The sequence below is a fragment of the Enhydra lutris genome, unplaced genomic scaffold (genome assembly GCF_002288905.1).
Source record: "Enhydra lutris kenyoni isolate GAN:26980312 unplaced genomic scaffold, ASM228890v2 scaffoldscaffold25, whole genome shotgun sequence".
NCBI lineage: Eukaryota > Metazoa > Chordata > Mammalia > Carnivora > Mustelidae > Enhydra > Enhydra lutris.
The window spans coordinates 12536299-12551623 of NW_019154109.1; the positions used below are offsets into that span (position 1 = coordinate 12536299).

At 34.6% G+C, this 15325-nt stretch overlaps 1 protein-coding gene across 1 annotated transcript in view; it reads right to left on the bottom strand.

The window, feature by feature from the left end:
* The window catches only part of LOC111151037 (cell division cycle 73), a 114087-nt gene that overhangs the window by 54932 nt on the left and 43830 nt on the right, over positions 1 to 15325 (bottom strand). The window lies entirely within an intron of this gene.

Here is a 15325-nt window from a genome sequence, read left to right on the forward strand (position 1 = left end):
GAAAAGGGGGCGAAAGTATATGTGTATGCATGTATGCATGCACAGGTACACACCCAGAAACAGAACCCAAGCACTTCTTGCCTAAATTATGATTACAGACTAGGATCTTTAAAAGATAGCATATTCCTTCTGGAAAAATTCAAGTTTAAAAAGATGACTTATGAAAAACAGAATTCTTAACAGATAACTAAATTTCTCCCAGCTCAGACATCAGTTTCAAATCATTTTAATATCCCCGAGAATACGATCTTAAGAACTGACAGTAAGCTAGTAACACTCTGTTCTCAAAGAACACTGGATCAAATAATAAAGTTTCCTAATACTGCTGAAAATCTTTATTTTAAAATAAATATTTTATTTATTTTTGTCCCTCCACTCTCAATATGCAAGATTAATTCTTCAGAAAATATGAATTTTTACATTATAATATCAACATCTCACCAAGTATTAACTGTGTGTTATTCACACCCAGTACTATATAATTTTTTTATTATCCATGAAATTATAATTTTAAATTATATTTGCATTGCATTTGGTCAAAGAAAAAAACTCAGGAACAACTATGTAATCTTTATGAACAAAGTGTTTTATAATAAATATTTAAAGTGATAAAAATACCAAAACTTTCAATAGTTAAACTAGTTTGTTTTGATCAAGATTATAGGTGATAAAATTCTAATTCAAGCAAATAATTTAAATTTCTCACCTCTTAGTATGTAGCAGAATCCTATAATCTCAACTGGAATCCTACTGACATCTATTAACCAAAAACCCGTATAAAAATAATGACAACAATGGCAGCAGGAAACTATTTACTGATAAAGCATACACTATATGCCTGGTACTGTGTTAAACCACTTTACATACATGATCTCATAGAATCCTTACAAATAACACTAAGAGATGGGAAAGGAAGACTCATTCAAGAAGTTAAATAGCTAAGATCACACAGCTAGTAAAAAGCAGCAGAGTTCTACCTTTAAGACCATGTTCTCAACCACTATGTTATTCTGCTGTATATTGCACATATGACACCTGTTATAAAGTCTAAAGAGCTAAGCAAAAACAGCCTGTCCTCTATTCTACTATTCTCTGATAAATCTTCATCTTTTGCCAAGGAACTTCATAACCATTTTCTTATACTGGAGGAGCACCTGATGTTAGGTGCAAGTAAAGTGAAGGGTAAAGAGAGGAAATCTGTTCCCTTTGTTATTTTCTTCTCCATTTCAATTATTTATATCTGTTGGGCAAAACCTTAGAAAACTCTTAAGCATTACAGCTTATCTCTTGCTTCTTCGGACACTGAGATCATTATATCTATATCTGTAAACAACAGGCAATGTTGCAGTTAGAAATTATAAAAAGGTGGCTATCTGAAGCACAAGTGGATCACTTCGAACAAACAAAAGTGACACTGCATTTACTCACTCTACTGGTTAGTTCCCTACTGTTTTGGGATGAGGTGGTAAAACCCTTTTACCTAGCTGATTTTAAGTTTTGGGTTTGTTTGTCTTTCCATTTTCTACTGCTCAACTACAAAATTTAACTATTAAATGAGCATATTTAAAAAAAAATATTGCTACTTAGCATACATTAATATACCTCAAAAAAATAATCAATTTATCACTTAAACATTATTCTCAGAAGACAGGTAATGCACACAAATACTAAAACAAAGTGACATTTTGAGTTTTAGGAAGAAACCTGTCCTGCAATTCATCAATACACAAAACACACCCTCCTCTAAGCATGATATGACTATAAATCTTACTACTTTCAAGATACAATATATCAGAAGAAGGGGGAAAAAAAAAAACACTTCTGTACCTATAGGAATTGTTTTCTCTCCCTTTACCAGAGCAAATGTCTGAGCTAAAGAACAACTGGAGCTAAAGCAATTGCCTCAGTCTATTTATTAATGTAATTATTTCAATTTCCAGCTGAATTCTACAGATCTAAATTTGAGTATCTCACTTTCATCAGTATCCTCAACAGTGAAAAAACAGGATAAGAGCATTATAAAAAAAATACTAAACAACAGAAAACTAATGTTATATGCAAAATCTTAAATTCATGCTTTTGAGTTTTTAAGTAAAATACGAATTTATACAACAGAATAAAACTAATTAAGGGTATCTGTCATAACTAAAATGCTAATAAAAACATATTAGACTATAGATAACAGAATTAACATGAGATTCTGATGAATCAAGACATAGTGTGTTTTCTAACACACTCAAGGTTTAAAACAAGTTAATGAAAACACACTATAAACATAGTAAGTTTATTTAAAGGAATTTAATAAAACTGTTTCCACTTATGAGTTAAAAAATAAATACTACCAAGAAAATTAAAACTAGAAGAAATTACTGTAAGCCATAGCCAAAATTTACTTATTTTCAGACAAAATTAAGAACAGAAATAAAAATGTTCAACGAATCCATGACTAGACATTGTTTTATGGTTCAATAATAGTTTTCAAACTAGTTTCCTCAGGTGTCTCAGTAATAATTAGTAAAACCAGGAAAGCAGTATTCTAGGGTCTTGCCTCACTTTAATACAACTGCACTTTCATGATTTATATGAAAAGATTCCAAGACAAAGTTCATCTAAAAAGAGGGCCAATGTTTTTGTTTTTTTCATTGAGAACTCACCTCAGTGATTCTTAAACTGTAATATAACTACAGAAAACAGAAAAATACATATATTTGCTCAACAGATCAACTCAAAGAATAAAAGGAATGCAGATAATCAGACAAAAGCAAGACTAAAATAGTAATCCAAGAGTTTTACATATAATACATATATATACATAATATATATATAATACAATACAAACAGTAAAAAATTAACTCACAAAGCCAACAATTTAAAAATAAAGAATGATCACAACAAGTAATGAATTTTATGAAGAAAATCAGACTTTTACTGAAAGGTATAAAAATTCTGACAATTTAAGAACAGACCATTTTCTTTTTACTTTTAATAAAAATGGCTATTCTTCCCCAATTAACAGTTTTCTTCAGCTACATTTTCTAAATATTCTAGGAGAAAAACTGTTGTAATATAAAGGGTCAGTATAAACCCAATCAAATCTTAATGAATATTTTTTGAAGTTTTTAGTGTGTGGATGGAAATCATGATATGAATATAAAGTTAAAATGGAAAAAAGCTATCAGTAGCTAAGAAAATATTCAAAATGATCATAAAGAATTTACTATAAAGCAACAATGATTTTGGTTTATACTAACATAATAATTAGGTAGTTAAATCAAGAAAAAATAATGAGGGGCGCCTGAGTTGCTCAGTGGGTTAACCCTCTGCCTTCGGCTCAGGTCATGATCTCAGGGTCCTGGGATCGAGCCCCTCATCGGGTTCTCTGCTCGGCAGGGAGCTTGCTTCCCCCCTCCCTCTCCCTCCCTCTCTGCCTACTTGTGATCTCTCTCTCTGTCAAATAAATAAATAAAATCTTTTTTAAAAAAAGAAAGAAAAGAAAAAATAATGAGACCTGAAAGAGATCCTAACATTTATAGTAACCTGACATCATGAGCATGTTAGAATTTAATATTCCCCTACTGTTAAATAGAAACTGGTTGATGTCTAGGACTTAATGATTAAGATTCAGGTCAAGTCCTATACTATTACAAAAACAAATTTCAGGTGGACCAAAGTACTATATATACTCTACTAATACTTATCAAACCTGTCACATGCCAGATATTGTTAAGCATTTTAATGAGGGATTATGGGGACAATTTTACTGATCAAAGACTAAAAAAGAAATCAAACAGAGAGAGAGTAATCAAGGCAGAAAAAGATAAATAATACTAACCTCTACATAAAATTAGCTTTTGCCATAAACAAAATTAAAAGCCAAAGACAATCTATAAATTGAGGAAATATTTACAAAACTGATGGTAGGACAAGTTCCTAATATAAAAAGAACTCTTACAAGTAAGAAAATAGTTTTGATATATAAAAAACTCTTACAAGTAAGAAAATATCAATATTCCATCCAAAAGATTTCAGACCATAAACCATAAATAAATCAAAAACAACAAAGAAATCATCCATTAAGTAAAACACATTCGGACTCATCAGTAGTCCTATAAACACACTTAGAAACTAGGTCCCATCTTTATTAAACTGGAAGATATTTTTTAAAATAATAGTTTATGTAGGTAGTGAAAATGAGAAAGTGCCCCACAGAGGCAGAATAAATTGGTACAGACTTTCTGAAAAGCAACTTAAAAATTTTTAAGCAGGGGCGCCTGGGTGGATCAGCAGGGTAAGTGTCTGCTTTTGGCTCAGGTCATAATCCCAGTATCCTGGGATGGAGCCCCTACATCAGGGTGGGAGTGGGGGGTGGGGTTCATGCTCAACAGGGAGTCTGCTTCTCCCTCTGCTCCTACCCCCATCCATGCTGTCTCTCTATCAAATAACTAAATAAAATCTTAAAAAAAATTTTTAACCCCCCCAAAACAAACAAACAAAAAAACCTAAGACCTTTTGAGCCATTAGTCCAAATCTATTAGAAGGCTAAACTGATCATGGAAAAAAACTTTAATTTCCAAAATAGATGTTAAATGAACTGTGCTAGTTATATAATGGAATATTATAGTCTTTCAAAACCTGAATTCAGAGACTAATAACAGAAAAACACTCATATGCTTTATGAAGCAAAAACAAAACAGAACAATATAGTATGGTTCATATTCCACAACAATACACATTTTCCCCCCAGCCAAAAGAAAACCCCAGAAAATGTTAAAAAATAAATGTCATTTCTGGAAAATGGAAAAATGGGTATTTTCTTCTTCTATATTTCTGTATTTTTTAATCTTTCCAGGTTTAAAATGAATGAAAAATAGTCATTAAGAAGCTAATGAGCATAATATCAAAGTTTGTACTTTATCTTGCATTATTAGCACATTTTCACTGAAGTTACTCTAATAAATTTTAAACATTTTTAAAGAACTTTTTTTTTTTAAAGAACTTTTTACAAGTATAGATGATAATCAAAATTTTAATAAAATGACCAGACTAGAAGATCTCTGAGATACTTTTTTCAATTATTCAAACATTTTTTAGAGTTTACAATCTGAGACACTATGACAATAACCTGTAAGATATAGTCTAACTTTAATAAATGATGTTTGGTTACTTGACAGTTATAATAAAAAAGAATCAGATCTGTTCTTCAATCATATATTAGAACAATTTCCAACTGGATCAAAGATCTAAACATAAATAAAGACACCAGTTCTATCGGGCGGGGGAGTGAATACCTTTGTAATTTGGGAGAAGACTTAACTTTCCTAAATACGACAAAACCCAGAAACAGTAAGAGATTTATAAATATGATTACAAAAGATTCTGAAAGAAACTCTTGCATGGCAATAAAAACATCAGCAAAATGGGAAGACAAATGACAATCTGAGTAAAGATATAAACCTATAAAAATGTATTATCCTCAATATACTGAAAAGATAAAGAGATCGAAAAAGAAGGCGGAAAAGACCAACATTCTGATAGAAAAATGGGGGAAAATATTAGTTAAAAGAGAAAGAAATGATATGACCCTTAATCATCACCATATTATTGGGAATGCATACAAAAACCACTTACTGGGAATGCACACAAAAACCACTAAGAAACCATTACTCACCTATCAAATTAACAAAAGTTAAGCCTGACATTATATTCTGTTGATAGACCTGTAGGGCAATAGACCCATTCATACATACCAGTGGAAACGTAAATGGTACAACTTCTAATGGTGGGGGATTGGGAGAAGAATTTGGTTAACATCCTGCAAAAGTACAGAACCATTTACCTCTTACTTATCGATTCTATACGTCTAGGAATCTCTTCCCAAAACACAGTGATAACAATATGAGATAAAGCAAGCATGAAACTAATTACTGAGGCATGATTTGTAATAGCAGAGGACAGAAAACAACCTAAATGTCCATCCATATGGGCCTGGTTAAATAAACCAAGGTACACTACAACATATTGGGACTATATATCTCTAGTGGAATAGAGTCTATTAAGGAAAAAAAAATTGCATCCAAATACTTTATAGTAAACAGTAAGATTAGTATTGTTACTCTGAAATTTTTACTGAAATACCAGATAGAGCAAACAAACTATGCTAAAATGTTTAGGAAATGCTATGAACTGAACTATTTAAGAAAATTCCTTCTTTCTACTGATTATCCAGATATACCCATGTTTATACACATCTCCACTAGAACAGGTGTGGAAAAGCAAGTTTACTGAAAAAGAATAAAGATTATTTATTCTCAAGGATACCACCATAAAAAGGATAAAAGTAAATAATGAATACAGGTTGGTTTTACACACAGACACACACACACACAGAAACATACATTTGGTAGGTGGAGAAAGGGAAAAAGGATGAGTGAGAGAATCATGGGGAACTCTGAGCATTAGAAAAGAAAAAACATCAGACTCGGATCTGGATAGCTATTGTGCCTCAAGAAGGGGAAAACAGAGAACCACCATTAGGAGTACCAAATTCACAAAAGCTCTGGTTTAGGATGTATGTAAAAGCACAGAGTATAGACTGAAGAGGAGCTGCTTATTAAGCATTAAAAAGAAAAAGGTTATAACTAAGAGTATCAGATTTGAGTTACCACTGTGTATAGTTATTCTTAAACTCTACTCCTACAGAAAACTCGAATTCCATCCATTGAAAATGGTATACTCCTAAAAAAGAATCATGATTTTAAAAAATTCCAGAAAATTCCCAGGAGGGAAAGATTTCCTGTGGAAACCTTCCACCCTCAATTTAGAAAGTTCTAGAAGACTTTCAGTCAAGGTAGCCTGCCTTGCACTATCAAGCTAAGATATCAAAGACCCTCTCTTCTAGTAATTTGAATCCTGAGGGAAAATAATGTATGCTCACATACAGAGAAAATGTAGCTAACTCACTTAAACTTCAGTACCATGAAGAAATTATCCATTAATTCTTGTTACCCAGATCCCTAAAGCTGCTATGGTTCCTATTTCTTCTCCCAACTGGTTCTCTGATTTTATGAGCTTGCCCATAATTTTCCAATACATTTTTTCTTTGCTATGGTTAAGACTCCACTTTTGCTTATAACCAAAGAATCGTAACTGAGAGAAATCCTACCACCAGCAAATTTTGAAGTAATAAAATAGTTCTTAGCTCCTATGATGATTCCATAATGCTCCATAAGACCATGCCCTCTATGTATTCTGCCATCTGAACAAATCAGGAATACAAAGGGGTACAAGAACAACTTCTCTGTTAAAGAAAGTGAGCTGAGGAGCACGTGGGGGGCTCAGTCAGTTAAGTGTCCGACTCCTGGTTTCAGCTCAGGTCATGATCTCAGGGTCCTGGGACTGAGCACCATATCGGGCTCTGCTCTCAGTGGTGAGTCCGCTTGAGAATTCTTAATACCTCTATCTCTGCCCATCCTCCCCTCTCTAAAAAATCCAACTGAGACTATATTGCTATAAATACCTTATTACTGAGGAGAGGTCAGGGAAACAGGGTTTGGGACTCGGTTTCCTAAAGTCATACCACCATGAGGGAGAGCCAACACTTCTGGAAAGTAACCACAAAAACTGAATGCCTGAGCCTGATAAACTATAAAATGTTGTCTGACCTTAGAAACTAATGAACAGGGAGGACAGGACTATACCATTTCACATTTGCTATTTAAAGTTTTATTTCTTTATTAAAAAAATCTGTCTCCTGACAAGGTAAAAAACAAACAAAAGCAAAAAACAAACTAAAAACAGCTACAACCTTCTTCCTGGTAGGTTTATTCAGGAGAAGAGAATAAATGACTCCTCTACTCTGAAGAGAGAAAACTAATAGCTAAGTAAAATTAAGATAATTTTTACAAAAATAAAATGAATCTTTAAATCAAACTTCATAAGCATTAACCCCAAATTTAAACTATTTATATGGTCTGAGTGTCTATAAATACACCTACTGTTAATTAACAGTATGTTTAAACTGAAGTTATCTTCTTCTTTAAATTTAATAACTTTTCTTCATTTCATGTCTCGGTTAATGGCCCAGTCAGTGGCCACATGAGTCAGTGGCCACATGAGAATACCAGTCAGTGGCCACATGAGAATACCAAGAGTCACCCTTGCCTTCTCTTTTTATCACCATACCTAGCTATCCCTAAAACCTGGATTCCTAATGGAATCCACCCACTTTTCATCTTACTCCTCTAGTACTTCAAATGAGTATCTCTCACTTGACCCTGCAATACCTTCACAATTGGGTTTCCTCATATTCATGCAATGTTTCCCATTCTACAGCCAGAATAGTACTTTCAAAACAAAAAGCTATTCACATCATTCCAGTGCTTCAAAGGCTTCCCAATGTTCTTAGGAAAAAAACCAAAATCCCTGAAATCCTTGGCCAGCTACAAGATCCATAAATGGGTCTCCTCCTTGCTAATAATCTCTATAACCAATCGTCTGGTCCAATTTGTGCATTCTACTTTATTCTATAAATTACCTTCTTCCTCAAGATTAATTTTAAGGCAATAAACAACAACAACAACAAATCCTAGACTAGAAACACTCAGCTGAAATCTGACTCAATGAAACAACCTCACCTTTTTGGCTTATGGCATTTTTAAAAATTATTTTTATTAACATATATTATTTGCCCCCGGGGTACAAGTATGTGAATCATCAGGCTTACATATTTCACTGCACTCACCATAGCCCATACCCTCCCCAATGTCCATAAACCCAACCACCCTATCAGCTTATAGAATTTTTATTTTATTAGAAAGGAAAACTTTTTAAGGTATCAGATCAATTTTTCTCTATAGTGGTAAGATTCATTCACTGATTTCAATACAAACTGATAAAAAAAGAAAGTATGAGTATCCTAGAAATAACAACTATGGTCAGTTATACAAACTTTAAATCCCTCGCAATCATCTTAGATTATACAGAATGGATTTACAAACTGCCTATCAAAACTTAATCATAAACAGAGACGCCATGATGAAAGTGCTGATATCAAGCTTATCACAAGCCACATGTTTTAAAGGACTGCATATCACTGCATTTCTAACCAGGAATTATGATGCCTAAGAAGATCAAAAGTGAGGTTTAACTTTTCTCAATAATAAATTCAAAACAAATGAAACTGCTGGGCATTATTTCCCAAACAGACCAGTCTGACCATGTTATATTCTAGAATTCCAACATTAGGCTAATAAAATTCTTGAGTCCAGTCCTCTTTAGCGTTGAAAAAACATCTGTAAGTCTGTTAACTTACTTGATAGCCTAGGCATTGACTCATAAGCTATAGATACAACAATGGACAAAAATAATCATTAAGTTGTTGAGGTAATACTCCTTTGACAGAAAAATATCCATTTAACAAATCTTCATAAAAATGAAAGGACAGGGCGCCTGGGTGGCTCAGTTGGTTAAGCAACTGCCTTGGCCTCAGGTCATGATCCTTGAGTACCAGGATTGAGTCCTGCATCCGGCTCCCAGCTCCATGAGGAATCTGCTTTTCCCTCTGACCTTCTCGTCTCTCATGCTCTCTCTCACTGTCTCTCTCTCAAATAAATAAATATAATCTTAAAAGAAAAAAAAAAAAGGAAGGACAACTGTGTATCTGTCATTCAGGAAAAATGCACAGTGCTTCACAAGTATATAACAGGGGATCTGACTTAATATGTGTTATGGAGGGTCAGAGAGCCTTCTGTGAGGAATTGTTAAAGCTAATGTCTAAGAGATATTAGATGTTAATCAGGCAGAGGGAACAATTCATGGAAGAAGGAAAAACAGGTACCATGGCCCTAAGGACCGAAAAAACAAAGACAAAAATAAAGAGAAAGATTAAGAGCTGATGCTAGAAAGGTTAAAAAAGGAGGAGTAGGGGTTGGGGGCGGAGGAAAGAGGTAAAACCACATTAAGACACAGCACATATTAAGAAGTGTTTTTAACAAGATGGGATCGGGAGGGAGACAAACCATAAGAGACTCTTAATCTCATAAAACAAACTGAGGGTTGCGGGGGGAAGGGGGTTTGAGAGAGGGTGGTTGGGTTATGGACATTGGGAAGGGTATGTGTTATGGTGAGTGCTATGAAGTGTGTAAACCTGGCGATTCACAGACCTGTACCCCTGGGGCTAATAATACATTATATGTCAAGTAAAAAAAAAAAAAAAAAAAAAGGAGTTACGGTTTTTTCATCCTAAGAGTAAAAAAAATCTATTGAAAATACAGCAATATTTAGAAAAAAGACAAAAAGTTGAGGCTACTTCATGTCTAATGGCCTCTTTTTTTTTTAAAGATTTTATTTATTTATTTGACAGACAGCGATCACAAGTAGGCAGAGAAGCAGGCAGAGAGAGAGAGAGAAAGAGGAGGAAGCAGGCTCCCTGCTGAGCAGAGAGCCCGATGCAGGTCTCGATCCCAGGACCCTGAGATCATGACCTGAGCCCAAGGCAGAGGCTTTAACCCACTGAGCCACCCAGGTACTCCTAATGGCCTCTGTCTTAACCGTTTCTGAAGCACACTGGCTACAATGTGAAGAACAGACTGAAGAGACATATACGTGACAGCAGAACAACAACTGTGAGACTACTGCACGATCCTAGGAAGATATAAAAATAATTTGGAGCACAGCACGGCAGTGATACGGAGAAAAAGAATTTCAGAGATGTTAGGAAGTAAGTCAACAGGTCTGCACGATGTCTAGATATTGGAGGAGAGGGAGAGGGAAACAGGTTTGGGCAAGGATGATGCCTAAAATTTCACCTGCAAACAGAGGAGATAATGATGCCATGTTTACAGAGAGAAAAAAACACTGTATGAGATCCTGACTGACCAAGGAAGACACAGTAAAGGGCCATCAAGAAATATATAAAAGGATTGTGAAGTGGAACTGAGGGCCAGCATATTACAAAATCATTAATGACAATAATGAATTTTAACTACTACTCTGTACACATATGAAAGAATGGAAAGTTAACTAAAAATACAATGTATAATATGAGCTTAGGAAATATTCATTAGTTTAACAAATACTTTTCAAGCAACAACTCTGCCAGATACTCTGTTCTCAGAACTACACTAGACAGCAAGAAAGATGTGGTTCCTACCTTTAAATCCTCGTATTCAAAGAAAATTGTCAAGATAAACAAATAAAACAGGATTACCAGAAAAAACCTGAAGTCTTCCTGAGAAAGTGACCTTTGCACTCAGATCTGAATTATGAGGATCCAGTCTTATAAAGAGCAAGAGGAAGAATGATCGAGAAAAACAGAACTGCAAAGACAAAGGCCAAGAGTTTTGAAAAAGTTGACAATTTTGCAGAAAAACAGAAAATAAACAAACAGAATCGCAGCCAGGACCTTTCTTAAAATTTTTACTGTAGGGCAGGGGGTTGTGGGTCCTTAATCTGGAAGGGGCAAAAATAAAATTACAATTTTATTTTCACCAACCTCTAACAGAAATTAACATACCCTTAAACCACAGTACTATTAACCCTGGCATGACTTTGTCACCAAAAGAAATCAGGTGTTTTGATATCACATTACAACTGTTACAGACATCTTGAAATACTGTGTACACTCCTCATACTTCAAAATTCTGGCATTTATTAGATTTGTCACTAGATCTTTTAATATAATGCATTAGTAGAGAAGCCCAAATTACCATGCCATAAATTTGTATTTTTAAAGTCTCTTGATAATTTTATTTCAATACAATTGGACATCTTTATTTTATGTATTTTATTTTATGCATTAAAATATTATTCAGGGGCACCTGAATGGCTCAGTTGGTTAAGCTTCCAACTCATGATTTCAGCTCAGGTCATGATCTCAAGGTGGTGAGCTCAAACCCCACATAGGGTCCCGTGCTCAGTGCGAAGTCTGCTTATCCCTCTCCCTCTGCTCCTCCCCCTACTAGTGCTTCACTATGTCGCAAATAAATAAATAAAATCTTAAAAAATATATGTTATCCAGGGGCGCCTGGGTGGCTCAGTGGGTTAAGCCGCTGCCTTCGGCTCAGGTCGTGATCTCGGGGTCCTGGGATCGAGTCCCACATCGGGCTCTCTGCTCGGCAGGAAGCCTGCTTCCCTCTCTCTCTCTGCCTGCCTCTCCGTCTACTTGTGATCTCTCTCTGTCAAATAAATAAATAACATTAAAAAAAAAAATATGTTATCCAGAGAAAAGACTCATACAGGCTCACAGGATTCACCAGTCCAACAAATGGGTCCATGCACCAAAAAAAGACTATTACCTCTAATGTACAGGAAAACAAAAACACCTACTATTCCTTACAACCAAATGCAACTTTTGGTACTTGTTTGGGCCCTATTTCCAATGAATCATCTACAAAAAAAATTTTTCAAAAAAAATCAAAGAAAATGGAAAATGAAATGGGTGAAAGAGGATAAGTTATTTTCTTTGGTAATGTACAATAATGCCTCTGTGTCTAAGTAAAAAGAATTTAGTATTTTTTTAGAAGTACAAAGTATGCAGGAACAGTGTCTGGGTTTTGCCTTATAATACTTCAGGAAAAAGGAGATGTGGAACATATGAAGAGTGGTTTAAAAATAATTACAGAAATCTGTGTGACGGACAGATAGAAAAAAACATTCTATTTTCTCTAATTGTATTTATGTTTATAATTTTTCACAATTAAGGGGGGAAGGGATTCACTGATTGCTTTGCAAAAAGAAGTCCCCAGAGTGAAAAAAAATTTACAAAGAAGCACTGTTGTCTGAAGAACAAATAAAGAAAGATGCCCTTTTCTTCAGTCTATTAGACTAATATCCCAGACTACCTAGGTCATCTGACTTGAGGGTGCGAGCTAACTAGGGTTTTCCCCCACAATGTTCAGGCAAGACAGCAGCATTATTAACAACAACTTTGGCACCATTTATATCTCATGAGTATGCACTCCTTTGTCTAACAGTGCTCATTTCAAAGAAAAAAACAAACTTGCCATTATTATCAGCTGCCTGGTCCCAGAAAATTAGTCTCCGATCAAACCAGCACATCTTAGCATTGGAAATAGTGATGGTTTAAAAAAAATAGTAAGTTACAGTCTTAAGCTAACAAGTACTAATGACATTTAGGCTTCACACTTAGGAGAACCTGACATTTGAAAGAACAGGGTAGGAGAAGAATGAGGGTAGCTAGGTAATTTGTGCTTCTTTACTAACCACCAATGCAGTGCCAGATCACTGGAATCTTCATGACTGCTAAAACAAAAAATCTGGATGAGGGTAGGGGAATGCTGTAGTTAGGCACCTGGACTATACAAAATGGTTCCCAGGATGCCAAATAATGACTAACTGAAAAGGAACCCTTTCCATTTTTGTAATTGGAATAGGCTATACACAGCTCTTCAGCTTAGCATATTTAACGTAGGAACACTAAGGGGGCTCTGCAGTCTGCAGGAAGGTGAGCTTGCTAATCCTCTTTTCTTATCCATGCCATTTGCTCTGTTCTGCTCTCCTCACTCAACAGACTCATCAACTGCTCTTCTGTTTCTGCAGAAGTGTTTTCTCAGTCTGGCTGTCAGATCAAAAAGGATTATCTTTGTTCCCCAAATATCACATTCTCACACACCAGGAGAATGTGTTACCAAAATTCAATACATTCTTTTATTATGAGTTTTCTTAAAAACAAAACAAAACAAAAAAAAAACCAAAAGTCCATTTTATTTGGCTTTAAGCAATAAAAAATCCCTTATAAAAGACTGATAAATTTTAATTTCTTCAGTAGTAAGAAATTTATAATTTTCTCATTGCTCTTAGTCTAAAACCCAAGTCCATCATTAACAATTTTCATTTAATATTCTTTCATATCCTAAGACAAAAAGAAGTAATAGTTTTAACTACACTACACAAGCAATAGCCACTATGCAAATGCCTCCACTCTTACACATATAACATTAAAAGTTAGTGTTCTTACTTAATGACTATACTAGGTATGTGTGTGTTTAAATAGCATACTTCCTAAAATTCATTTAAATACCAATTCCTCAACCCATAAAATTCAACTCAAGTATTGACTGCTGGATTCAGTATAAAAATTCATTCCTACCTTCTACATCAGTTCATAAAAATTTAACTTAAGACAAGGATGGATTCCCTCAAAGGGTTCTGAGGGAGCATGGCCCTGCTGATACCTTGATTTCAGATTTCTGGCCTCCAGAACTGAGACAATAAATTACAAGCAAAAGAAAAAAAAAATTAAGCCTAAAGTTAACAATCTATAGCTTAGTGGATCAAATCCAGACCCTTCTCTATTTTTTATGTCCCATGGGCCATAACGGGTTTTTACATTTTTTTAAGATGGAGAGAAAAAAAAAAAAAATCAAAATATTTCTTTTTTTTTTTTTTTTAAGATTTTGTTTATTTATTTGACAGAGGTCACAAGTAGGCAGAGAGGCAGGCGGGGGCGGGGGGGAAGCAGGCTCCCTGCTGAGCAGAGAGCCCTATGTGGGGCTCAATCCTAGGACCCTGAGATCATGACCTAAGCTGAAGGCAGAGGCTTATTAACCCAGTGAGCCACCCAGGCGCCCCAATAATACTATTTCTCGACATGTAAAAATCACAAAATTCAAATTTCAGTATACATAAAGGAAGTTTTACAGTTATTGGAATGTAACCATATTCACTCATTATATACTGTAATTGCCTCCACACCATAGCAGTTACATACTTGAGACAAAGACCTCTCATAATTTAGCACCGGTGAGTGGCACACAGAAAGAATGCAGTTTTATCATTTCATCCTATTTTAATTTTCTAAAAAGCATGTATCACTGATCTTTTATTTGTTCGTTCCTCCTCTATTTATCATTGTATTGCATCCCCATAACCTATACTACTACCCAGCATATGGCAAGCACACATTAAATATTGGTGGAACGAATGCAAAAGACAGCAGTTTGTGTCCCATATTTGTCCATACAGCAACATTAGAATTTTAACTACAAGTCTGGAACTTCCAACTACCCTTCAATTGATAACAATAAATCCAAAATGAGATGCTAAAAAGGCAAATATAAAGAAAATAATCTAACAAAATTCCAGAAACACATTCCAAGTGACAGATATGCTCAGTATTACATGCTCATGTGCTGATATAAGCACTCGCCAGTATCTATCTGTATGAAAACACAGTTTTTCAGAGATGAAATACATAAAATTTCATTAGACCAGGCTTACAGATTTACAGAACATTTACAATCAATTTTGGTGATACAGAACACCAACTTTGAACCACAAAATGTTATCCTGCCACCAAAATAAATTC